Genomic DNA, 24,366 nt, shown 5'->3' on the forward strand with positions numbered 1-24,366 from the left:
CGCCAGCCTGTTCATCATTAATGCCGCGTTTCCTTTTATATATCTGACGATAGCCTCTGCCGCAGGAAGTTTCTCGATTAAAAACCCCCTTTTCATTGCTCTTCTATTTTCCAAGCGGGTGTCAGATGAATGGCCTTAGCGCACCTAAAATTTCAAAGGCCAGTAGCAGGAATATCCTCGGGGAAAAATTACACCTACATAAAATGGCTAACTTTGACATTCGCCGCCAGCTTAGCTAAAGTGCTAATCCTTAAAATGCATAGGATAGAGGGTGTACGCCGCAAATCGGTCACGGTTTCATCCAAGGCATCGAGTTGAGTTAACCTCGTCCAAACGGCGTAAACGATAGTTTAAATTAAAAATTGTCTAACTCGAACACTTGATAAGTAATCCGCGTCGTGTAGAAGCAGGAACTGACAAATATTACCACTCGCTGATTCAAGGGCTACAAAGCTAGCAAAATTAAACAGATACAAGCATCAGGTGCAATCGTTTCGAGTACAGCGGTTCCACTTTATCAATTGGCGGTTTATAGTTCATCATTACTCCGTTTAATAAGAACGTACGCCCACTTCTTACAGGTAAGCTGTCTTAACGTAATGCCATCTTGCCTGTTTTGTGTACACCAAAGGGCAAACAAAAACTTCATTTGCTGCCGTCATCCGGGAGAAATGTTAAGCATGAAATGTGAAAACGTTGTCCGTCTAACTTTGGTTTTATATTTGCTAGTTGAAAAATTAAGTTACTTCAACTTCACGGGGTGTAATGAACATGCATATTATGTTTACGTAATTGAAACGTCCACAGTCGTTTCCCAAGTTGGGTTTAGGCAACTTTGTTACTCGTATTTAAATATTCCACCCGCAGAAATTAAGTAAATAATCGCAACGTAAAGCCACTTCACAGCTGAAATACGAATCATCTTATATTTTCATATTTTTTTTTTTTATTTACATACTTAAATGTTTACCAAAAGATGCTGTGTTATATTTCGGATACAAAGAATGACCCCTTCTCTCTAACTGATACTTGTTTGAGGGTCGATAAAAACAATGTGTAGTTATCCGAAATATCGGATACTGCACCGCCGTTGGCCTAGTAACGAAGAACTCTCCCTTCAGTGTTTGATTTTAACAATTGAAAGGCTGTTAAACAAAATATCAGAAACGTTTATCACCATTATATCGGGATTAATTAATCATGACTAATGATAAAAGCAGGTATTTAGTGTTTGTAGCAGAAAGTAGATGTATTCGTTTATATGCACAACCGTCCGCAATAAATTCGTCCTTCATTTAGGCATGATTGAAGTAGCTGCTGCTTTGAATGGCGTGATTTTCTGAACAACACCCGGACGCGTCTGATAGTGAGCTTCGGCCACCGAAATGCGCTTCAGCTGACTCGGAAGTTCGAGATCCTTAGACCAGAATTAACTTGCACGCTGAGCGTAGGGCTGCTAAAATGTCGCTCCAAATGGCGTGTACCGTGAGTATCGAATAGAAAAAGCCAGACAGAACCTCTTAGCAAATAGACATTTTCAAAAGAAGCTAAATCTAAGTAATTAGGATTTACTGAATAATTCGTCTCGATTGAATAGGCTAAGCCACTAAGTACTCTTGAAAGTTTTCACCGCACAACAGATACCTTAATAGTCCTTCATTCTGGCATGGGGTTGCTTTTTTTTTTTACCAGAATTGACACACCATAAGGCGTTAGGCACCTTAAATTATCGAAAGACATGTTATCTCAATATCCCATTTCGTTTAATTGAAGATTAACGTTCGGCTCAGCGACTGTAAATTGTATCATTACGATAGCTTAATAGTAAGCAGGTTGCCTGATGTAGGACAAGATAGGCATGCTCGTCATCAGTAACGATGTCGCCTTGAAATTTCTTTCCCTTAATATTTTCTGTCATTGTGTGTTGAAGGGAAGGTATATTCTCTGCAGGCCGATCACGCACGTAGTGGATAATGTAATGCGCGTAGACCGGTGAAAATATTTTTGCCTTTCTGAGGGCTTGATGCCACAGGCCATGCGAACGCCCTTCGATTCCGTGACAACTGTAATAGTAGCCCCTGCTATCGTCACAAAAATTGCTATTTTTAAGAAAAATAAAATACTCAAAGTCTGGTCTTTTGATTTAGAAAAGAAAAATGTTAAATTGATAGCAACTTCAGTACAGTCGTTGCTATTTGTCAATGGTGTTTGTGCGAATCCGACCTGTACCTGCAAAACTCTACAGAGCCAAAAAAGGTCGAAGATCTAGAACGAACATTTTTGACTTATTATTAGGGTTCTGTCTTTAGAAAGGAGATACGTAACGTGTATGAACCCTAAATGCAGTTCTCAAACGCACGGTCGAACAGTGGTGCAAGCGCTATAAGAAATGATCTCTTGAGCCCAAAGGCCAGCAACGACCGGGGCGACTCGTGATGGCGTCGATGAGGACGCCCGAAAATAGATACTCACATCATTCGCTATAGAAGGCCGGAAACATCCTCTACGTACGAGATTAAGCCGTCCGATTGGATCCGTCATTTTTCTGAGAAATATCTTAAACCCTCGGAGTTCAGGTGCCTTATAAACGCAACTTCCGTTACATGGTGCAACATGCATTGGCGTACAGTGTATTTTTCACACCAACGTTACCAGGTAACTAGTCTTCGATTAATAAAAGCGAAGCTTCTTGCAAAAGGGTATACATCCGTAGAAATAAATAATGCTAAATCTAAAATAAATAAAAACTTTAGTATCTTTAGTACCTTAGTAGTAGTATCAGTCAACGTAACGCCTGCTTCGTTTTCTGCTGCATCTACCTACGAAATGATTATTTGATCATTTATATAATATAAAACAATCTATTGGGTGCGTGACTGCCGTTTTCTAAGGCAATAGCATTGGTTACATTGAGTAAGGATGGCCGTGCATGGTAAACACCATACCATCCAACAGTGGCTATCGAATAACCAGTGTTATGTCTTGACAAGAACCGGTAGATGAGTGCGCGATTTCGAAGGGGAAACACATATGGCAATGTAGTTTCTCAAGAGGTTTTCAAGGGCCAAATTCGTGATTTTGTTCGTGTTTTATCATTAGTGTTTTGTATTGGCATTGCATATCGAGAAACGTTTATCGATTTTAATAAAACGTACACCTAAAACAATATTCACTGCAAGGCATTTATTAGATGACCAGCCCAGAAACCTAAACTGGGTCAGTATCGACACGTCTGATCGATAAACGCCTGGCGCGATTTCAGAACAGTTCCGAGTCGCTTTGTTACCACTGTAACAGTTATAAGCGTGTCTTCATTTATATGTTCAGTTCATTTTCAGTTGTTGCTGAAGCTGCAATTTTTCTTGTAAGTATCTTCTATTGTTGTTTGGAGGATGTTTGTTTATTGCTGACAATAACTTGTCAGCTCTTTCTAAAAACTAGCATTTGGCTAGCTGACTAGAAAGCCGTATTAATTCACGTACAGACTGCTATATATCAAATATCGCCTATTTATTGAAAATATATTTTCTGTAATGCCGATAGCAGATAAAGTATATTATTTAAATGGCACTTTTACAAACTGGAGCTCTGCAAAATATTGCTTCGATGTGTATCTCTGCACAATTTTGATTTAAGAAACGATGCGGCTGGCTTATAAATTGCTTTCCTATTGTGTTCTAAAACTGTTAGAAGCTAAAAAAATAGTAAACTTTGGACTTTATCGGAGGATGTTTCAATCTGTAAAATAAATGCTTGAAATTACTCTAAGTTACGTCATATTTTGAAGAAAGAAAAAACTTAACTTATATAGCGAGACACGTGGTGGAAGTTCACTATCCCACAAATGGTCGAACGGGTTGGGCAATGGACTTGCGGAATTAGCGAGTCTGTTCTTTGTGGCCGAACCCAATCTGTAGCAAAGTAGGTTAAAAAAAACCTCACTATAGAATATTACTCCTTGTTAAGAAAAAATGCTATATTTATCTTTTTTTTTTACCATGCGCAAAAATATGCTAACAAAAGAATACTATTTAGGTAAAGTTGGCAGGGATTAACCGTATTATTAATAATATCTGCGCACTATCGGTAACACTTAACAGGTAATCATAGATAGTTATCATCATTATTTTTATGTGTCCTGTAGTTAATCTTTTCGTAATTATTAGAATCAATTAAAAGGCTATTTTTATTGGATGTTTTAGTATGGAAAAAGACAAATCCTGATATCAGACCAATAGCAGCCTGCCCTTAGCAATGCAATTACTTTGACCAGATAAGGTTGTTCGCCTCAGGTCGCAGGTGAACTAGAAAACAGGACTTCAATAGCTTCACGACTCCACGTTCAACGGCCCCCATTCCCGTATATAGATAAGACCAGCTCTGTGCCAAATGCAAGCATTTCTAAAGGGTACAATAAAGCTTTTTATTATGGTCACTGTGTTTTACTTCGTAGAGTTTAAGGATTTTCCTTTTGAGCTTTAGGACAAAAAATATGATCTCTGATTAATGACATTTTTTTACCTATATAGTTGTAACATTCAGGCTGGGTAGTAAACAATGGAAACTAATGGAATGCAGATAAACTGCACAAAGTTGCTTCTAATTAAAAACGTTATCAACTGGGCGGATACAATTCCCTATGGTGACTGTCTGAATTCAACTGCAAAGTTTGCCAGTGGAATCGAGAGACACATGGTTACAATGCAATAATAACAACATTGATGAAAGTCGAAACGAGGACCTATTTGTTGTTATTATTTACGTAAACCACCTTTTTAGGTGCCAGGACATCGTATTTATATCTGGACAGAAGTAGTACGCGATTTTTTTCGATAACAGTGACTTGCAAGAAAATAATTTTAAAATGAGTATTAAGTACTTTTACGGGGTCGTCCGGCGATACTAGATGCGATAAATATACAAGTAGTAATACTTTTTAGTCCCTCGTTCGAATAGGTTCTTGAAACAACGCTAAAATAGCGATACAAAGGCTTATCGCAGAACGGACTAGCATCGATCAGCATGGGACAAAGTGAAGATATGTCTGGTAAAAGGCACTACTGTGACTAGAACCTTATGCATAGGCTCATCGTAGCGGATCGCTATCGTTACTTACCTACGATTATCCAACAATCGGAGAACTGGACCTAAGTACCTTTGTTATACAGTTAAGACCGCAGCTTCAGATAATAATCCATTACGATAGCATTAAATTTAGCAAGACTGTTTTTATCTTTGGTAGACAATGGGAAATTATTCCAAATAAGGTTAGAATTTCATTCAAGCGTAGGCCCAACATGTAGCTTTTCTAACAGCCATTCAAGGACCCTAGCAATTACGGCCAATTAAATTGGCTGTAAATACTGGAAATTTTATTATGATCAAATCTTTCATGTTGAGCTTGACGACTGAAGCCTCCTAATGATTTTCTTGTTGGCCTTATTTCAGGCTAGAATGGCAGAATACAACAACGATTCAATGCAGGCAACAAAGACACGTGTAGGGGCCTTCTTTGTCGCGGGCGCGTTACCTGCGAACGTTTCTTTCAATTCTGCGGTAGTAGAGTTGGCAAAAAGATTAATTATGTAGGATCATTCGGCCGTCATTTGACGGAACTGACTCGGAGGCAACAAATCTAGTCTCAGAGACGTTCAGTGTCAGCTGAGAGAAAGAAAATGCTTTCGTAACGTCCTCGAAACGATCATTATTTCGGCAACTGTTTCCCCTTCCGCGTCCTAAACTAAAAAAAAAGTAATCTACTACAAACGGGACAGTCTTATAATGAGAAAAGTCATAGTTAGTCTAGAATAGCGCAACACTAATATGTAAAATAACACTAAAAGTTCCAACACAGAGTTTTGCGGAACGCTTACCGATAGTGCGACGCTGTCAAAAAGAGCTTCTTCTATTCGTTCTTGGAGACCTCATTTCATTGTATGGGTAAGATGAAAACGATCTAAGGAGCAGTTATGCGTTCAATGTACTGTTTTGTACTGTACAAGAGAGCACCAGGCCTTAGGCCCAATTAGAATCGTATGGTTTAGGTTGGCAAACTTTTATTGTTAGCAGTTACGTAAGATAAAACTATCTGTACGTCTCGTATAGCTCGTGATTAATATTGAATACACATGTAGAATTGTACTTTCAACAGCCCACGAGTACAGCAACGAGCCCTTAAAATAAAAGGCTCCATTTTGCTGGACGTAATCTGCATTGTTCAAAGTATGTAGACAAGATATGTATACGCGTTAGAGAGAGGACAGTTAAAATATACTGAATGATGGAAACGTAGTCGTCTGTGCCATCCAGTATCAAAGAGAAATGAGCAATTCTTAATTAACTACATGTCTATAATTACGAAGCTAGTCAACAACTATGCTCAAATAAGTAAGTTCATGCTAAAATTATCTCTTTTTGAAAGATGCACGAGGAATAAGTGGTAAAAGCAATAGCATGTAAAAAAAAATTGAATTATTCCTAGGTGTTTGCTTTAAAAGCCCAAGGCATGAAGGTTTAACATCATTATACCTGCTGACACAGGTATATTAATGCTATTTCATTGGTAGAAAAGGTCGCAACTGGCAAGTCTCGTCGATCGAAGAGCTTTCTTACCCCGTCTGAAGTGTTCCTATTTGACGGTATAGCTTGCGCGTTAGGTACCTTAACCTTCTCGAGCAACGTCTGCGCATTTTAATTCACGCATAGAGTTGATTTCAGAACGGGCATTTCTGGGTGCCATATACAAATATTCTTGCCACCTCTCCGGTTTGGCTAGTCACACGTTCAATGGGCGTTGTCCTTTTGTTGACTGTTACTCTTCGGGACTGCAGTTGTTTTTTAGAGATAATATATAGGAGCCATTAAATGGATCACCGGTTTTTCCGTACAATCTTCATGCGTCGAAAAAGTACATGACTAGCGTTCTCCGGAATAAGCGCAACAATCTATTCAAGTGCTTCATTGACTTAAGCTTGTATATCCTTCTTTGGATTGCAGTAACCAGGAGCGCTCGACCATCAATACGCACTGATGCCCGTATGATATCCCATAACACTACTGACATTTTATAGACTTTGCAGTAGGCCAGGTCCTAGGACTAATCAGTAAGGTGTTTTTGTAGTCGTCTCGCGTTACTTTGCAGTTGGCATTACTTATTCGAGCGTTAAGGTTGTCAGTACGGTGGTATATGGTAATAGAATCGTCTTTGCGGGCTGGCTCCCTTTTGCCCTATTTCTTTAGCAAACCATTGGTCGATTTGCGCTCCTAACACTTTGCCCTCACTCTTATGCAGACGTAGTAACCTTTATGCCAGTGGCTGGTCCAACCCTTTTGGGAAAAGAGTTGTTTGTGTTGTATTTCATTTAGGAGGAAATCCGCCTCCTTAACAGTTCGTTGACTTCTTTCTTCAGGGTTTTCCGATGGGAGCGCTCTCGTTAGAATCGGCGCATTGTACCTCCCCTATTTCTCGACCCTGTGATCTGTTCAGTTGAAATGAGAGATAGCTTTCCCATGCGCCTTACTGTATGTATGGAAACTAGCTTTCCAATATCCATACATATCGTATTAGACCAAACCACTCGCTGCCTTGCGCTGTTGTTTCAAGTAGGAACGTTTATATAGTATGTATATATATATATATATACGAAGCTATATGGTTTGCCATTAGGTTTCGTGGGTGCGGAAACGTGCAATGCTTCTAGTTCGACACCATCTGCGAAGATGCTGGAAGCAGTGTACTATTAATTGCAAATTAAGTAAATAATAGTAAACAGTAAAGTATGTATTTTAGGTTATTAATGTATTGTTTCTAATTCGAATTCTACAATCGTACCTATCAATGATTTTTTAGTACCATTTGTATGTTCTAGGAAGAAAAATTGAGTAAAAGTTCATCAATCAAAGTTGTTGCAAAACGTCGTAAGCTCTCGAGATGATTATTTAGAGATAGTGTTTTCTAAAAATCTACGCTGTGTCGGTCGAAATCATTGTCCTTCTCCATAATAGCAATGTGCTTAAAGCCATGAAAATTACGTGGAACCATCGGTTTAATCTATTCGCCTATGCAGTTGATTCGCACCAAAAAATAATTTCTACCAGGAGAAAACCGGAAATAGTCTTATCTTAAACATGGTGGCCTTCAACTGGTTGACAGTCCTACGCAGCGCGGTTCTAGCTTAGTATTGTTGCCTTCATTCCTTTGCGTCGTATCGTCGAGCCCACTAGTAGCCATACGAACGCCCAAATGAATTCTGTTGCTGAATTATTCTCTTTGAACAGCTACAAATATATAATAAATGTCCATTGATCATATCGGAACCTTGGTTTCGACATCAAGTGTAGTAGCGTACCTAAATAACGAACGTGTGTGTTGAAAGATACGCGAGATGTTGAATAATTTTTGAATGCCACACGTCACATAGGTAGTATGCCATAAAATAAGAATTTCCTTAAGAGCGATTTCGTTTATGATTGTGTGATGTATGCCGACATAAATGTTCCCCTGAAACACGGCACAAAAGCGCACAAGGGCCTCTGTGTCCTTTAGTAGAGCTGTGGCCAAAGGTAAGGCAGCATATTGGCTTATCTAACCCGATTATATTTGTTTTTCTTTTATACTACAACGTTTTATCCGGTTCTTTTTACGCCATAATTTATTTTGAAACGCGTGGAAACAGCTGATTCAATTTGTTTCCATTGAAAGGTTGAAATTGTAGAAGTTTTTAAAATCTCTGTGAATTTGTCGGACGGCTGGAGTTTTTCAAATATGTTGATAGACCTATGGCCTGCTTCATCATTACGCAGGAACGCGATCTTCTTCATCCTAATAGCTTGGAGTCAATTTGGAATAGACAAATCAATAAATACGCATAATGGTCACCTAATATTTATCTAGGCCTGACCCACTGGTGGACTAAGATGACATTCTCCAGAATCTCAGACAACACCAATGACAATGATCCTCTACACGCGGATGATGCGAATTAACGATACTCCACTATGCTGAAAGCGGCTTGAATTTTCAAATGGCTAATTTAAATTTCGATCTAAACTCAAGAAAAAAAAATGATGCTACATATGATAATGTAGATGATTTCTATTTTAAATTTATTCCTAGCTCAGTATTTCATTATCTTGAAGCTTTTTTTTTAAAACTAAATGTGGTAGAACTCTGCTAATCGCTAGTATTTTTCTACGAAGGTTGTATCATGGCGCACTGCTATAATAGTAAAGGTCTTCAGATATAATTCTATCATTTGGGCTGATAAGGCCTGCCCAAGTCAAAATGATGATATACAATGTAACTATTTCTTTTAACTTAAAACGCTGCAGTTTAACGTAATGTTTTATAGCAACACTTAAAGTTTGCCGCGTGTTATCTGAGGCCGTTCCAAGCGCAACCGATTTTAGTTTCCTACAGAACAAATGATTTTCTGTTGCGAAAGCTATTATCTGTTACGATCCGATTAAAGAATCGATAAAAAAAATGAAGTAAAGGTTGAACCTAATAGATGATTAGATATACAAAACATTGAAATGTAACAACGAATTTGAGTGAACGAACCTCAGATCCTTAATAATGTTGGCTGTCTGAACTCTATTGCTAAAGCTAATATATGTACTGTGAAACGTGGCTTGTACACCTTAGCCCACAATAATCTCACCCCACCAAGTCCCCTTTTCTTTTTTATAGATACAGCAGATTTGTAACATCAGAGTTTTATTACATTTTCAACATTAAAATCTCGCGCTAGGAAATTTATGTAGTGAGCTACGCATTCTGCAGTTAAAAGTGAAGTCGGATGATGCTTTACGAGGCTACATCGACCATGTGGCAAATCTTGAGTCTTCGCTTAAAGGCAAGACCTTGTGTTCCGTTCAGCAAATAAGGCTCTCGATTTGCCCACAAAGCGCACCTGCTCTAAGCGTCTGCCGAATGTGCAGTCATATGGATCTAGGACAACATGTACTGGATACGTCTCTGTTATTTTCAGAAAAGCAAGTAAGGTTGGCTTTACTTACCTAGACACTATAGTGGGATTTTGGTGCGGGTAAATATTCGAATGTACGTATTCATTTACCTGCTAGGCCATCACGCCACAACGAAGCCAGTCTTAAGTTGCATGAATAACTAAGCATGTATATGAGCACGCCATTAACCTCTATCTAACCAGGGGCACGACGAAACAAGACACGTAATTTAAGTATGTAGACAGATTCTACCTGTAGGAATTTATCTAACTCTCATAACACTAATTCAGATAGGTACGGTGATATCCTTTATGGCTTTCGGTATAAATCGGCGGGTTAAACATGATTTTTTTTTTCAATTGATCTTCTATAAATGTTTCTATTGTACGAAGTATAGAAACTGATCATCTGCTTTTTTTGTACAAACGAGTCTGTTTCTGCTAAATTTATGTCCTTGACTCTTAATTGAATCACGCTACTTGCCATTCAGTGGAGTGAACGTACTTTAATTAAGCAAGAGCTAGAAACTTTCTTAGATTCAAGAAAGGGGGCGCAGCCTTTCATAAGGGAAGATAAGGTTTGTGTATTTCTGCCGATTAGACCGGTGTGTAGTTAGTTCGATTAAACGGAGCTGCGATCGTTTAACTACGCCAGATTGAGACTATTTACACAGTATCAAGCAGATGACGTTTGTCGTGGCACGCGAGAATTCTAGAATTTCCTGTCCTGCGTCTTGTTCAGAGTTGTCTCTAAGTTCGTTAACATGGTACGCCAGCAAAGTTAAAGCCTGCCATAAAAAACCAAAAAATCATGGTATTGCCAGCACACAATTTCCTATGTTCGAGCAATTTAGAAAAAAGGTCGCCGCTGCTGAAGCGTAGTTGAAATTGTCCATCAGGTTTGCAGGAGACATAAATATATTCAAACTTTTCGATTGAGATTTGTCAACGATGCTCCTGAAGCAATTCATAGCACCTGGGGCATAGCTAGGAGGCACTACTATATGCTAAAATGTAAACGAGTTGTCTCGTTGAGGAAAAAATAAGGGATTTTGAGAGATAAAGGTGCTTGACATATATGAGTGATAAAAGCATTTCGACATCATGGATCACTAGGACTGCGTTGGTGGTGAGACGGATAGGCAGTATGATGCTGTGAGGATGAGTGATGATGGAGGTTTGATTTCAGATGATTATCGGTGTTTTTTTACATTTTATGCAATTCAAGCCTTTGGCAATAGCTCAGGAAGCTCCCTAGTTCACCAGATCGAGCACCACACTTATTGCTGGTCAACTTATTTACTCGCAACAAAATTAATTAATATTTATTTGCACAGCAATATTAAAAACAGGTTAAGTAATTTAATTAATTATTTAATTACGTTATTACGAAGCACGAAGGCACGCTGGTTGAATTCTATTGCCTACCCTCGTAGACGTTTTTCACCGTCACTATATGTCCAGGATGTGGCCTACAAATAGTAACCTTCAATATTAAGCGCATACGCAAATAAAATTAAATCGATGATTCCGACACATTGGACTAAGATTTTTGGTGTACTAGTACGTTAGCAAATCCCCTTAAGGCAAGCCTTTCGCTGTGAGAGAGCGGAAGATCAATTGACTAGGCGATAGCGTTCCATGCAAACGTAATTCTGTCTTTTATGATAACTTATCCCCGCGTTCAATTGGTCTCAGTGATTTCCGATCAAGACTGCGATATATATTGCGGTTTGTGTTGTTTCTATTACTTATTTCAGTTTCACGATTTCATTATCTGTACCCTTCATACTACGATTCTATAGATTACCTTGTTCCCGAAATGAAGATGATTATTGCTAAATTGTGATAATTCCTTTTTTACTTTTTTTTAGCGTGAGAATAGTTGTTGGGTACTGCTTGAAGCAATCTACAATGGAATCGTCGTCGTCCAAGCCAAAATGAAGACGGATCAGTCCCGGAGGAGGAAAAAAGGAATTCTTTTGAAAATAGAAGAGCACAAGTAAACGAGAGAAGGAAGGATATGTGCGCCGAATCGCCCAGCACACAAAGGGAATCAAGTGAACGAAGAGGCCCGATTCCCGTCCTCTCGCGCTAGTAGCACACACAGACGAAACGAAGCAGCACTAAACGGGCACAAAAAGGGGCCAAAAAGAGAATCAATTGATATTTAGGAGCACGGAAATCGCAGGCAGAGCAGGCCGATAGCGGCGAACGTGGCTGTCTTCGGCTCGTTGTTGGGTCCCCTAGCCAATTCATTACCCCATCCCTTTCTAATCGTTCCACGGTTGTCTTGAACACCATCCGTACCGATAATAGAAAGGAACTGTTCTCGAGTTTGCGCGTTTCGTACTGCCCCCTGGAAGAAGTAGAAGTAGAAGCAGGTCAGGATATAGCCGCAAAGGAAAAGAACGCTCGAGATCTGTTTTTCCCAGCCTGCAATCTATAGCCCGCAACTTGTGAACAAAACGAGAAAGGCTGTGGGGTAGACGGGCGAGGTGGAAACAAGCTTTCAAGCAGTTTAAATGCCGTAGTTTAATCGACAGAGGATTCCTAGAGGTCACGATTGCTGGACAGAATAGACGTATAATGCAATACCGTGTCAGGCAGCTTATTATTATGCTAATTTATACTCGGACGGTAACGAATTATGTAAGTTTTGTTGGTTTTAGCTGACTGATGATCCTGTCAGTCTGGAACAACCATCGGTCAGTCATGGACCTCGTCCGCTGACTCAGTATACAGAGAGAAAACGTCTTCTTACATCATTGAATTCATTTCCAATTTTTCAGAGGTAGGATTTTTGACAATTATTCGGCAGCATAGTATAAAACGAAAGTCGATCAATGCAAAGCTTGCGTAGCAAGGAGCATAACTTGCTCTATAAATATCTAGCTAAATTCAGTAAGCCACACAGACAAATTCAATCCAATCGAGCGCCTCAACAAGATTAAACGAACATGGAGAAGACCGGGTGTCGCGGGAGGAAACCGAGTATTAGAAATGAAGAAATTTATAAAACTGAACCTTCCCCGCATCGTATCGGAAAAAATGTTCTAGACCTATTATTATTAGAGGATATAGAGTTATTTATTCCTAATGAGCGTTCATAATATATATTCTTCACTTACAAGACGAGGTCAAATGCCTTACAAAATATCGGCCATTGGTTACTTTTTGTGGCGTTTGATAGGCAAACTTTTTCATAATGTCTAGTGGTACTATTTAAGGTGCACTAAAACGGACATCATTGTTCGGCCTAACATCAAAATAGTTCGCGAACGACCTACTCTCTAAAATGAACAGACCAACATTATTATATAGCCTATTAATGTAAAGTTGTACAGCGCACCTGGGAGGTATACAACACCTTAAACCAACGCATTGAACAACACGCCAAAGTAATATTTTTATAATAAAGAAAAAAGAAACAGGAAAACTTGGTGATGCCACTCTGTAGACTACGATGGCCTTATACAATCGGAATTATAATAAAGGATCGTATTCGGTAAAATCGAACCTCTCATAATCTTTCTGCATAGAAGTCGAGATGATGCTTTTCCTTAAGAAAATATTAAAGATAAGGCAAATCTTTGTAGGACGAAACCAGGCTAGTCGGTATTCTACTCAGTGTATACAATATGTAGCCTGAAACAGGATTTGGTGAATAGCTTATTTGCGTGATGAAGCAAGGCTAACTACGGATTGCAAAGCAGCTCTACCTGTTTCCTTGATCACTGACATCTTAGAATATTTTCGGCCGTCTGCATAAATTCAACACTTAATAGTTAGCCATGAAAATACGAATTTTAAACATGTACGCGCGGGCCCGATAGAAACCCAAGAGAGGATTTTGAGCTAGCAAAGGGAGCGTTACTGCCTCTGAGCACGGTAACTCGAAGACCAGTAAAAATCAAAAAGAAGTAAAGCGGACGTACATGATAAGTTTTCGGTTGTTCTCTCCAAGAAGCCAATTACTAGTGACCGCCAAAAAGTTAATCAGCAGCAGAGTTTCCTTGTAATAATTGATGATGATTTGCGCCCAGAAAACCTTTGAAAGCAACATTACTGTAAATAATAATCAGCAGAAGACTGTGACTTAGAGCGGATTGTTCCAAGTAACAGTAAAATTTCCTCAACATTGTTTGGACTAAGGCTCAGACAGACGAATTAACGACGTGATGTACGTGAATTATGATAGAAACTAGCACACTTTCAAGAGGGTCACTTTATCTTACAGGGGAAACTTTGTTTTACTCGAAAACACACTTGGGTACAACGATACTCAAGTTACTCTCTAGAACACCGTCTTGTGCTTGTCGTTTTAGTCCTTGAAAACTGATTCAGATCCACCGTGTGCCCTGCACTCCGATACGTTGACATAGTGGAAATGTATACGTACAGGCCGTGATCAGTTCTTGATACAGCTGTTATAATGATGATCAAACTTGCCTGGCCATTGTGCTGTAAACAGCCTGTTTCTGATTTAATACTAAATCATCCTAGGCAATGTAGGTTTATTAACGTAAATAAACCTTATTTACGTTATTCTGGACGCGGACAATTTAAGGCAATCACGATGTTATTGCAATCAACATTAGTGACAGCTAGAAAATAAGCGCAAAACGTTAATTCAGCTCTCCATTCTTGTTTCGGCAAAGATGCCTAATAATAAATAGATTCGGTTTACTATTTTAGGCTATACGCAAACAGTGCCCTACTAAGTCGATCTCGACTAGAAATCATATCTACCAAAGAAAAACGCAGGCGAAAGCGCCTCGCTGACACCTGAACAGACTTCAGATGTAAAAATGACGTACAGTATACGAGAACCACTCGTAGCCAGGTAAATTGCAGGCAGAACACTTCTTCGTGATCAAGCATCTACCTAGGTAAAAAATAAGAAGCGAGCAGATCCTAACGTCTGAGCGCGAGTCAATACGCTCATGACATTACCGATAATCTCGAAAAGTAAGATTAGGAACGTTTTATCGCAATAATTTAATATACTTCAAAGACTACACCAGTGCTATTTTACGTCGCCGTCCTGCAGATAATATCCCCATTGATCTAACAATGCATCATGACTCAATCGAATTGGTTATAGCATATTAAACTAGTTTGTCCCTTTCGGGTCACCTTTCGGGAAAAATTTCCCTAGCTTGTTCGCTATTTTAATGGGTTGTCTCATGGAAATGTCTATTTCCCTTATCCGTTGCGACTCTTGAGTGTGTTTCTGTGACGAAATTTCGCTCGCTAAGGGACAGCTTTTTACATGACTCGCAATCTGCCTGATAGGTACTCTGAGAGGATCCAAAAATAATAACGATTCTTCTGAACAGACGGTGCAAAATATTGCAGAAGAAAGTGTCTTCTTAGATAAGGAAACATTCCACAAATTGTTGGTTTATAGGTAATTAATAACGGGTATACACGAGGGATTTGTATATGAATGAATTTTTTATTCATACAGTAACCGAGTGTTGGCAAATTAACAGGATTGCTTCTCAAAGCTCTGACTTCTAATGCTTAATTTGTGTTTGATGAAAGCAAAAAAAACGCTACTAGTTCTTAGATAGTTGGAAATACGGCGCCTCTAAGAAATTTTCTATTTATCCCTTTCTAACGTCAAACTGTATTTCGTGTGGTAGTGAGATGGAAAAAACACCTTTCGGACATGTACATACTGCACGAAGCGTGTGGGGGAGGAAAGTCTCGTTGGTGTGCGCAATCATTGTACGAAGCCATCGATCAGAGCTGAACTGGCCGGCCAGAACCAATGCTGTCATGCACCACACCAAAGCCTCCTACCGCATTGTACTTAAAACGCTAGATATCCTTCGCTGTTCGTCGGTGATTCTCAAATTTTCGCGAACTCAGAAGCTCACCTCAAGCCGGCACGCGAAAACTCAGTCCTCTCTCGGCGCATGTACATGCACGGGAACCAAATGGGCCCTGGAGTAAATCAGGCACTCATCATAGAGCCAGCCATGGTAATTGAATTGTCACGCCATTTGAAGCGATAAGAACGGAAGATGACGTACGCTAGCGTATTTCAGCTTGTTGGTTGTATACATCGAAACGATTCTTGAAAAAAGAACCCCTACAGTAAACATATTTGCTTATCGTTTGTCACTAGCAAGGAAAATTGATGGGAGTTCCGAAATCCATGTGACAGCATGCGGATGATGCTGTCACATTGTTTGCATTGATCAAGTCTTCCAAGAAGGTAGGCAGTATTTGCGTGGTCAACAGGGTGACCGTATTGCCGCAGAAATAAGGTCGTCCGATCGTTTAGCGCGTGCATAGGAACGGTAGAATCCACTTCTTTCTTCGCTTTCTCTTCAATGATGCTAAAGTAATTAAAGGTAACCGGCTAAAATTGTACCATCTTATCTTAATTAGCACTATGCTTTGGCCATTTTATTGTTCTATAGAACACATTATTTATTTGAGTACAAGTATTAACCAGACTACGTCTGCTGATGAAAACTCTCGAATATGGTCAAAATTCAGATCAGAAATAGAGCAGTAAAGTGTACGATCGTTTTTGCGTCAGACAAGCGTAATTTTTTTGCGTTATACAGTAAATTTTTCAGATTTCTTTCCAAATGTATCTGTTGCATACATTAAATGTAAACGACGTGGATTCACAGGAAAGCGCGCAATAGTATCGGGATGACATGCAAAAAACACAATAAGTATGCTTGCGATGGCCATAGTATCCCTCTTATGACTTCGATAACCGATCATCAAACATATCTGCATCAAAATACGTGAAGGAGTAACTTGTTTTTACATCTATGATTACCTTAATGCATATCATTGTCTAAAATTAGCTTGTTCACTTTGTCTCTAAGGGCCTATTGTAGTATAAATGTCCTATATTGTTTTACTGGATGTTATATGCTTAAGAGTAGTATTCGCTAGTGCGATTGTCGGTTCACGCAGGAAAACCTTTCGAGTAGAGCTGCGTGTGTATTACAATACACGAAGGCCTTAAAGCGACTTCTGAGATTTCTGCTACTTAGCTCGGAGGCTGAGATAGGCCATCGATGCCCAACGGCTTCCTGCACGCATACGAGAACAATAAATATATATTACACGAAAAAAGATAAAATGTGTGTAAAAGGAAAAAAAAATATTACTTTGTTTATTGTGCTGTCAGGAAAGCGTATCCATATACCTGCCTATGATCACAGTTAATGCCCTATGGCCTAAAAGAAGCTCTACTTGGTGGTTATAATCGGTTCATAGATGAACGATGAAAGATAAACGTAATGTTATTTTTTATTTCGGAACTATTTGTCTTGATCGAGGCTATCCGCTTTTTCTAGCCGATTCTCAGTCCTTAGTGTCTTACAGCTCACGGCTTTTGAGGCTTTTAGGGCTCATAGGCACACGCTCGGCCTCGTGTCTTCCTGGCAGACATTGGTAGTATTCTTTATCTTGAAAAGCTTTTTTTTTCCTCGCCGGGCCTTTAACGACCCGATGACTCAAGTCGTTGCCGTCACCTTTCGTCCATATCTTTAGCGTGGCTATTACGGGGTTCTTCAAACCAGACTAGGCCTATATTCTTTACAGCTTATTAGTGGGCTAAAATAGTATCTCTTACCGCAGCTCGCCTTCCGGATAGCCCTATGAATCTATGACTCGTTAATAAATTATCGCCACTTCAAAAGTTGACAGGTGTCATATATTCAGCACCATAAATATGTGCTCGTTGTTACAAGTTCTGCTCATGGAAAAATATAGAAATACACGGAATTTACGCGCTGCGTTCTGCCATTCGTATATATATATATATATATATATACACATATATATATATATATATATATATATATAGGTGGTTATCCAATTTGCACGTTTTAGGAAGAACTTAATTTAGATCTATATAGATTGAGAAGAATGAGGATTACATTTCGACTATATGCAGTCGTTGCATTTTTACGCCTTGCCCTAGTTATCTGTAATGTAAGTGAATAGATGAAATGGTGGCTACATCGTTTTCCTATCATCAGAAAACTGGAAAATTGATTTCCCAAAGGAAACCTTGTGTCCCACATGGATGAGGCTGGTTGAAGATTTAAATTGCAGAACATTAACCGACTGCGAGTTCAACTATCGCTGTCAACGCGGCCCTTCCACTAATTTGGCTTTAAGGGTGAAGCTTTGTAAACATTCGTTAGCGACCATCTAAAATTAAAGCCAGCACTACTTATTGTCAGGCTAAACTCAAGGCTTAAGCGGACTGCATGAACACAAAGTAACATCCGAGCATCAAACAACAAAGTCCTGATGGTTTTTTTGGACATAGTCTTCGAAAGGCCTAATGAACAATGCAAATGTAATCTAAATGGAAACGAATCCATTGTGACTGTAACAGAAAGCAGGTGGACTTAATTGATATTGACTATGAAACGACAAATCGTAAATGGAATTATCAATATGTTTGTTACTGCAGCTAAAATTCACTCAAAAAAATATTTCTTAGCTTTCAGATATTGGCGAACGTAGCTTGCAGTTATCCTTCTTTAGAGTACGCTTCTTCTGCTCTACGGTATTCTAATGGTAGCATGCGTCTCAGACAGGACCGCAGTACGTACTCTAAACGTGTCGACTGTTTATTGCAGTTTTACTCGCGAAACGTCCCCCGGTTCCGTTTGAACGCTAACTCTGTATAAGAAGAAAGATAAAGAACTTCGCAATGCCATAGGCTATGTCTAACAACCTTTAACAAAAAAGCAACAGCTATAAAGATGAATAATCTTCGTGTGATCACGTTTAGATCAAAGCGACTCGGACTTGACTACCGATGAACGTCGCGAATCTGAAACTCGAAGAACCGCTTAATAATATGACCTCCCGAGCTGCCTATTCTGTCGCAGAGGCATTCAGCGACCCTAGGGAGGCTATCTAGACCAATATGTTCTAACTAAACACAATATCTGTAGAGGTCGCTACAACTGTTCCAACTAATGATGTCGTGTACCAGCATAACGAACATTGCCTAGATCTAGTGACGCATTATCGCATACATCGTAAATATGTGTATTACATATACGGCTGTGCCACACATATGTTCTTTGTCTGCAATATGTCTCCTTTCATGAAACGGTTCGCAGCCCAGGGGCAATTATTTCTACTTGCTGCATTTCGCGGTACCACAACGGCCTCTCGGATGGACAGATTCTAATCTACACCGCTTCGAGCGCAGTAGTACTCCTCCTGCTCAGGATCGTTTTTCGGCACACATAACTTATTTCTATGGGGGGTCACTGCCGCTTTTACGCAAATCGTCTGCATCGTGAGTAACCTCCCAGTAACTACCTACATAAATTTCATCGTTCGGGACGTTGCGGGATTCTTGCCTTGCAATATTTAGGTATATTTTTTTTTTTATCTATTATTAGGTAAGTATTTAGGTGTGGTGTTTAATCTAGGCAGCTCGATTGACTTGGTTGAATTAAAGCCATGACAACGTCGACTAAGGGGTTCGGGTGGTACAAGATAATTCAATTCATTCACTGGTAAATAAGTAGCATTTCAAGTTCATATAATGCGACCTAGGAAGTTACTTTTTTAACTAAGTTATACTTATTCAATTTAAATGACTGCCTCATATAATACTAATAGTGTGTGGTAAAAATTATCCAAAATACTAGCGTTTATATTTCAATTCAAAAAAACAAAAAATATATATATATAACTGTAATTAAAAGAGTTTTGTTATTGTAGTTAAATTTAATATAATGAATAATTTAATACGAAAATAACTCAATATACCATATTTAATGGCAAATAGTGTCAAATAGAGTGATTTATATAAATCATACCGTCTTAGTGGGTTTCCCAGAAGTTATTCTATGGCAATTGCAAGCTAAAGAGGGGAAAACTTAGGAGAGCGATCCAATCTTCAACATTTGAAGCTGTACTTACTATTTGGTAATAGGAACCATGTAATTCTTCATTTCTTCACAACATTAAGCCGAGCGATCCAGGTTCTACGCCAATCTATAATAGGAGTATCTGTTCTAACTACTGACAATAACTTCCAGAAAGGAACAGATAAGCCTGTGAAAATATGTTGGCAAACTAAGACCGGCTCAGGTAAGAGACGCCTATCTCAAGTAATGGTTAGATTTATATATTCATATAACATTTTTACTAATCAATATAGAATGAGGCACTGATCAAATTACTTTAATACGACTATAAAACAAGATAGGGTCAAAATATGCGAGTTAACGTTTTTTTTAGGTAGTATTGGGATCCACACACACACACACACACACACAAAAACAGTTGTATGCACATACATTAACAGCTAAAAGTATTTTTGTTAGCTTTCACATACAACCATTTGGTATAACGAGTTCTGTACAGACGTTCAACAAATTTGCCTTTTCTAGGAAACTTCTTTTAAGCTAAGCTACACTCGTTTAACGAACTTCAAAAAGAACAGCTAGTAACCCGCTAGATTGTAGAGAATATCTTAATTATAGTAGCGAGTTTTTTGGCATTTCAGTGGCTAGCTGACTGGATGAATCAATTGATCTATTGAGCTATTCACAAGAGTACTTGGTCTCTTATTTTCAGTGATCTATCCTTTATACAGCTTGCCTTGTGGACAAATACCCACAGTCATAAGGTGGTAAAAGGTCACATGTTCTTATGAAAAACAAACGGGTCAAAACAAATTCTGATCTATAATAATTTTAGTCCGCGGGCCCCACTCGTCCCAGTCAGCCAAATACATGCTTATAGTGGGCGATGTCCATGAAAATGTACGTATTCGTATGGAAGAGGCCCCGGAGTAACCTATTTTATCTAGGAAATAGCACATACTAACAAATTATATGTCACATCAGAATTGATCAAGCTCCTAAGGACGCTAAATTTAAAGAACAGCTTGGTGGTCGTTAAATCTCGGATCGGTACAGATATTCTTGTTATTATTTCTCTTAAGGTCACGCTGCCTGGTGTACAGACTTGTACAGGTGTAATATAAACGTGAAATTCGTATAGCTTAAGTTGTTTGTTCTACTAGAATTAAGGCCTAGCTTACAGTATAAAATTATAGCACTACTGATGATCGCATTGATAATTCAATCACTTCAAGTCGATTCTCAAAAGCACATATTACGCGATCCTAAAAGCATATATTACGCGTCCCTAGACAAACACATTTAATTTAGGAGTTGGATTGTACACTTTGCTGGCAGGGAAAGGACCAAGATGTGGAAGCAGCTTGAACGACATGCTCACTTCAGAAACTCCGTGAGTCTAATCAATTATTTGTATCGACAAGGACAATTTATGGCCGCCTTCCTCTTGGTGCAATGCGGGATAGGCTACAGCAGGATGGTGAAGGATTCGAGGAACTTTAAAATTATAAAGAACTGCTCTCTACGGACTGATTAAATTTATAATGAAATCGGATGGTAGATATTATAAGCAGTAAAGCGGGCTCCTTTATTGGCCTACGTGCTTCTTTTCAGCCTGGCCTTCTTAGCCCTCTCACAAACTGTTTTGTTAGTTGACTATGTCTCGTTCTTTACTGGTGATAGGACCCAGTGCAATCTTGCCCCCTTCCTTCCTAGAAGATTTCTTCTGATATACCACTTTCTTAATAGGATAAGCTCTTTCCGACTTCCCTTGTCGTTCCTCTATTTTGTTGCTAAGCAGAAGTTTTTCGTTAAATATCCTCAGGACGGTTTTGAAGGATGTGAAAGTCTTGGAAATAGTAGGGGGCGCCATGGTCGCTACCTGGCTTTTACCGATACTTTAGTTTCCCAGTACGATGGATTTGTGCACCCAAATCTATCTTATTTTTGTAGGTCATATCAAATTCATTTAAACACGTGTAGTAAGTGAGATTTAATGGGAGTCTTCCAACTTCCTGTAGTATACAGCGCATCATCATCTGTGCCGATTGCGCTTTTTGCCATACAATCATTTTTGTCTATACTACTTCCTATTAAGTGACTTCACTCTGGCTGGGTAATACCACTGGTTGTCACATTGGAAATCCACAAGGCTAGAGACTCGTTGATCAATTTGCGCTCAGAATTGTTTGGTAACGAAATCAAAAGGGAGAAATCAGGCCGACCAATACCATCATACCGGCGCCCACCTTTTTAAGGTGGAAACTTGAATTGTGACTTACTGGGCAGATAGTGTTCCAGCTGTTATTCGTACACTGATACATTTCTCTAATATTTGTTGCAAGCCCATGCGTCTGCTCAGGAGTTTGCTTGCTATACTAATGCCAGAATGCGCATCACTTCAAAACGGGCTAAGCGCAAAGCATTACCTGTAACCATTAGAAAAAAATAAATGTTCAACACTGTGCTTACCGTATAAAATCCTTAAAAAAAAAATGATTTTTTAGAAAAATTCTGTATTTCGCTTGACTCAAATTAATCAGTATCTAGATTTGTTGATATACCCAAAATGCATTAACAGCTATCAGACGTATCTTAGTGTACGTTTTAGTGGAAGCTTAGAAAAGCGAAACGATATACGAACTTATACCCCCTTCACGCATATCGTATATTTGGATTATTTGCCATTTTGTTGGCCGTATACACAGTAATTTGTACGTTTAATATCCCAGATGCACTTACGTTTGCTATTAATAGCAAACACGAAACGCAAAAAGTAAAAAGTTTAATATCTGAAGAAGTTCCTACATTTTCAAGCAGATATTCATATTCTATACAAGAGCAGTATACTATTCAAATGAACATTTCGTTAAGGCGGCTGTCAGGGCTTTAAAGAAAACTAAGATCGCTTTCTTACCTCTTCTGCGCTGGTGCTACCGCTTTTCACAGGAGCATCGTCGCAGAAACCAGCAGTTCTCATAACTTTCGGTCACCTATTTGCCCAGGTCGTTGGAGAGTTTGTAACAGAAAATAGCTGATTTTCCTATCTAAGCCTATCGCTTGTTTATTGAAGTAGATTCTCAGTTGTATCTGATGTTTCTGCACTTGTCTTTCCCAAGTAAGTATTGCTTTCCGTCGTTCTATGGAAGTATGTCTCTATAGAACTGTGTTCCGCTTCGCCTTTTGTTAAGCCCAATTAAGTTTACTCATCTGAAAGTGATCTGTTGATCAGATCTGATTAATTCTAAAGTGATATTGTCACGCACTACTCTACCTGGTAGTTTTTGGCATTACTAATTAAAGTCACTTGATTTTAAATTGGCGTGCATTAAAACACATATTTATTTCAACGCCCATCATTTTCTGGTATTATTGTTCCCTGGTGATATGATGTAACGAGCGCGATACTTTTTGGAAATTAGAAATCCAAATTGGACAGTGTATAACCGTAGCTGTGAAAATACACACTGCATTGAGCAGGAAATATTTTATAAGGATTACGCAGAAAGAATTAGGAGACCATTAACGATCGCGGTCGCCTGACTAGCTCGGGGTTGACTCCGCGAGTAGCTAAGAGTGTTTCAAAAAAGGCCGCTTCCTGTCATTAATTAAAGAAGAGTAAACAACAAATAACATGCAAGACATATTTGCTTTGTTTTATTCTACATAACATTATATAGAAAGGGAAGGTAATAGTTATTCCCAAAAAAATTGACCAGTCCTATAGATAAGTCTACGTAAAATGCAATATGACGCAGTGTTGACGACTTACGACGTCATACGTAGATAGTATTTATCTCATTTTGGAACGTCTGGCTTCGAAAGCGATAAATACAATTGAATGTTAATCAATCGCGCACAGCTAGAGCTACATTAAAAAGGACGTCGCAGTTAAAAAAAAAATAGTAGCATAAAGGAAATCGAGTTTGATACACTTTAAAGTTTCTAAAAGTTAGTTCTAAGCAAGGCTAAAAAACGTGCGGCGTAAGATACATTCGATATAACGTTCTCTCACATTTTATCTCATACTAAAAACAATTTCTACTCCTACATTCGCCTGCACATCATTATAATATGAATTTAATTATTTGACTATAGAATAATAATACTACGCACCGTTACGGGCCTTGGTTTGGCGAGCAGCCTTACCTTTTCATTCTTAAGATACGCATTCTTAAGATAAGAAGATTGTTTCTATAAACGCTGTTGCATGCGATACGGAGCAGTTTACCTGTCCTATCAAACCCCATTAGGACATGGCATCGGAACATGCAGCAGTAAACATCGCAATACCGCAATTACCTTTATAAGATGATTAGCAAACATTGACAATGGCAGTCGTCAAATGTTGCTTTGCCGGACGGCTTTTGAATGGACTAGGGGGTAGCTGTTGGTCAGTGAGAACACTGCGAGCATGATCTAGACTAGTTGTTGTCCATCATCAGTTAGCAACATAAGGTTCCTTGTGAACAAATTTTCTATTCCTACAGTCTAGAAATATTAGGGTC

At 38.9% G+C, this 24,366-nt stretch overlaps 1 long non-coding RNA gene across 1 annotated transcript; it reads left to right on the forward strand.

The window, feature by feature from the left end:
- Positions 1–341: 341 nt before the first annotated feature.
- LOC147757311 (uncharacterized) lies at positions 342–5,434 on the forward strand. Its single transcript, XR_015320049.1, has 3 exons — positions 342–581; positions 1,300–1,485; positions 1,931–5,434. It is a non-coding gene; the product is annotated as an uncharacterized LOC147757311 (long non-coding RNA).
- The last annotated feature ends 18,932 nt before the right edge of the window (positions 5,435–24,366 follow it).

Source organism: Varroa destructor, unplaced genomic scaffold (assembly GCF_002443255.2).
Source record: "Varroa destructor unplaced genomic scaffold, Vdes_3.0 BEIS01000002.1, whole genome shotgun sequence".
NCBI lineage: Eukaryota > Metazoa > Arthropoda > Arachnida > Mesostigmata > Varroidae > Varroa > Varroa destructor.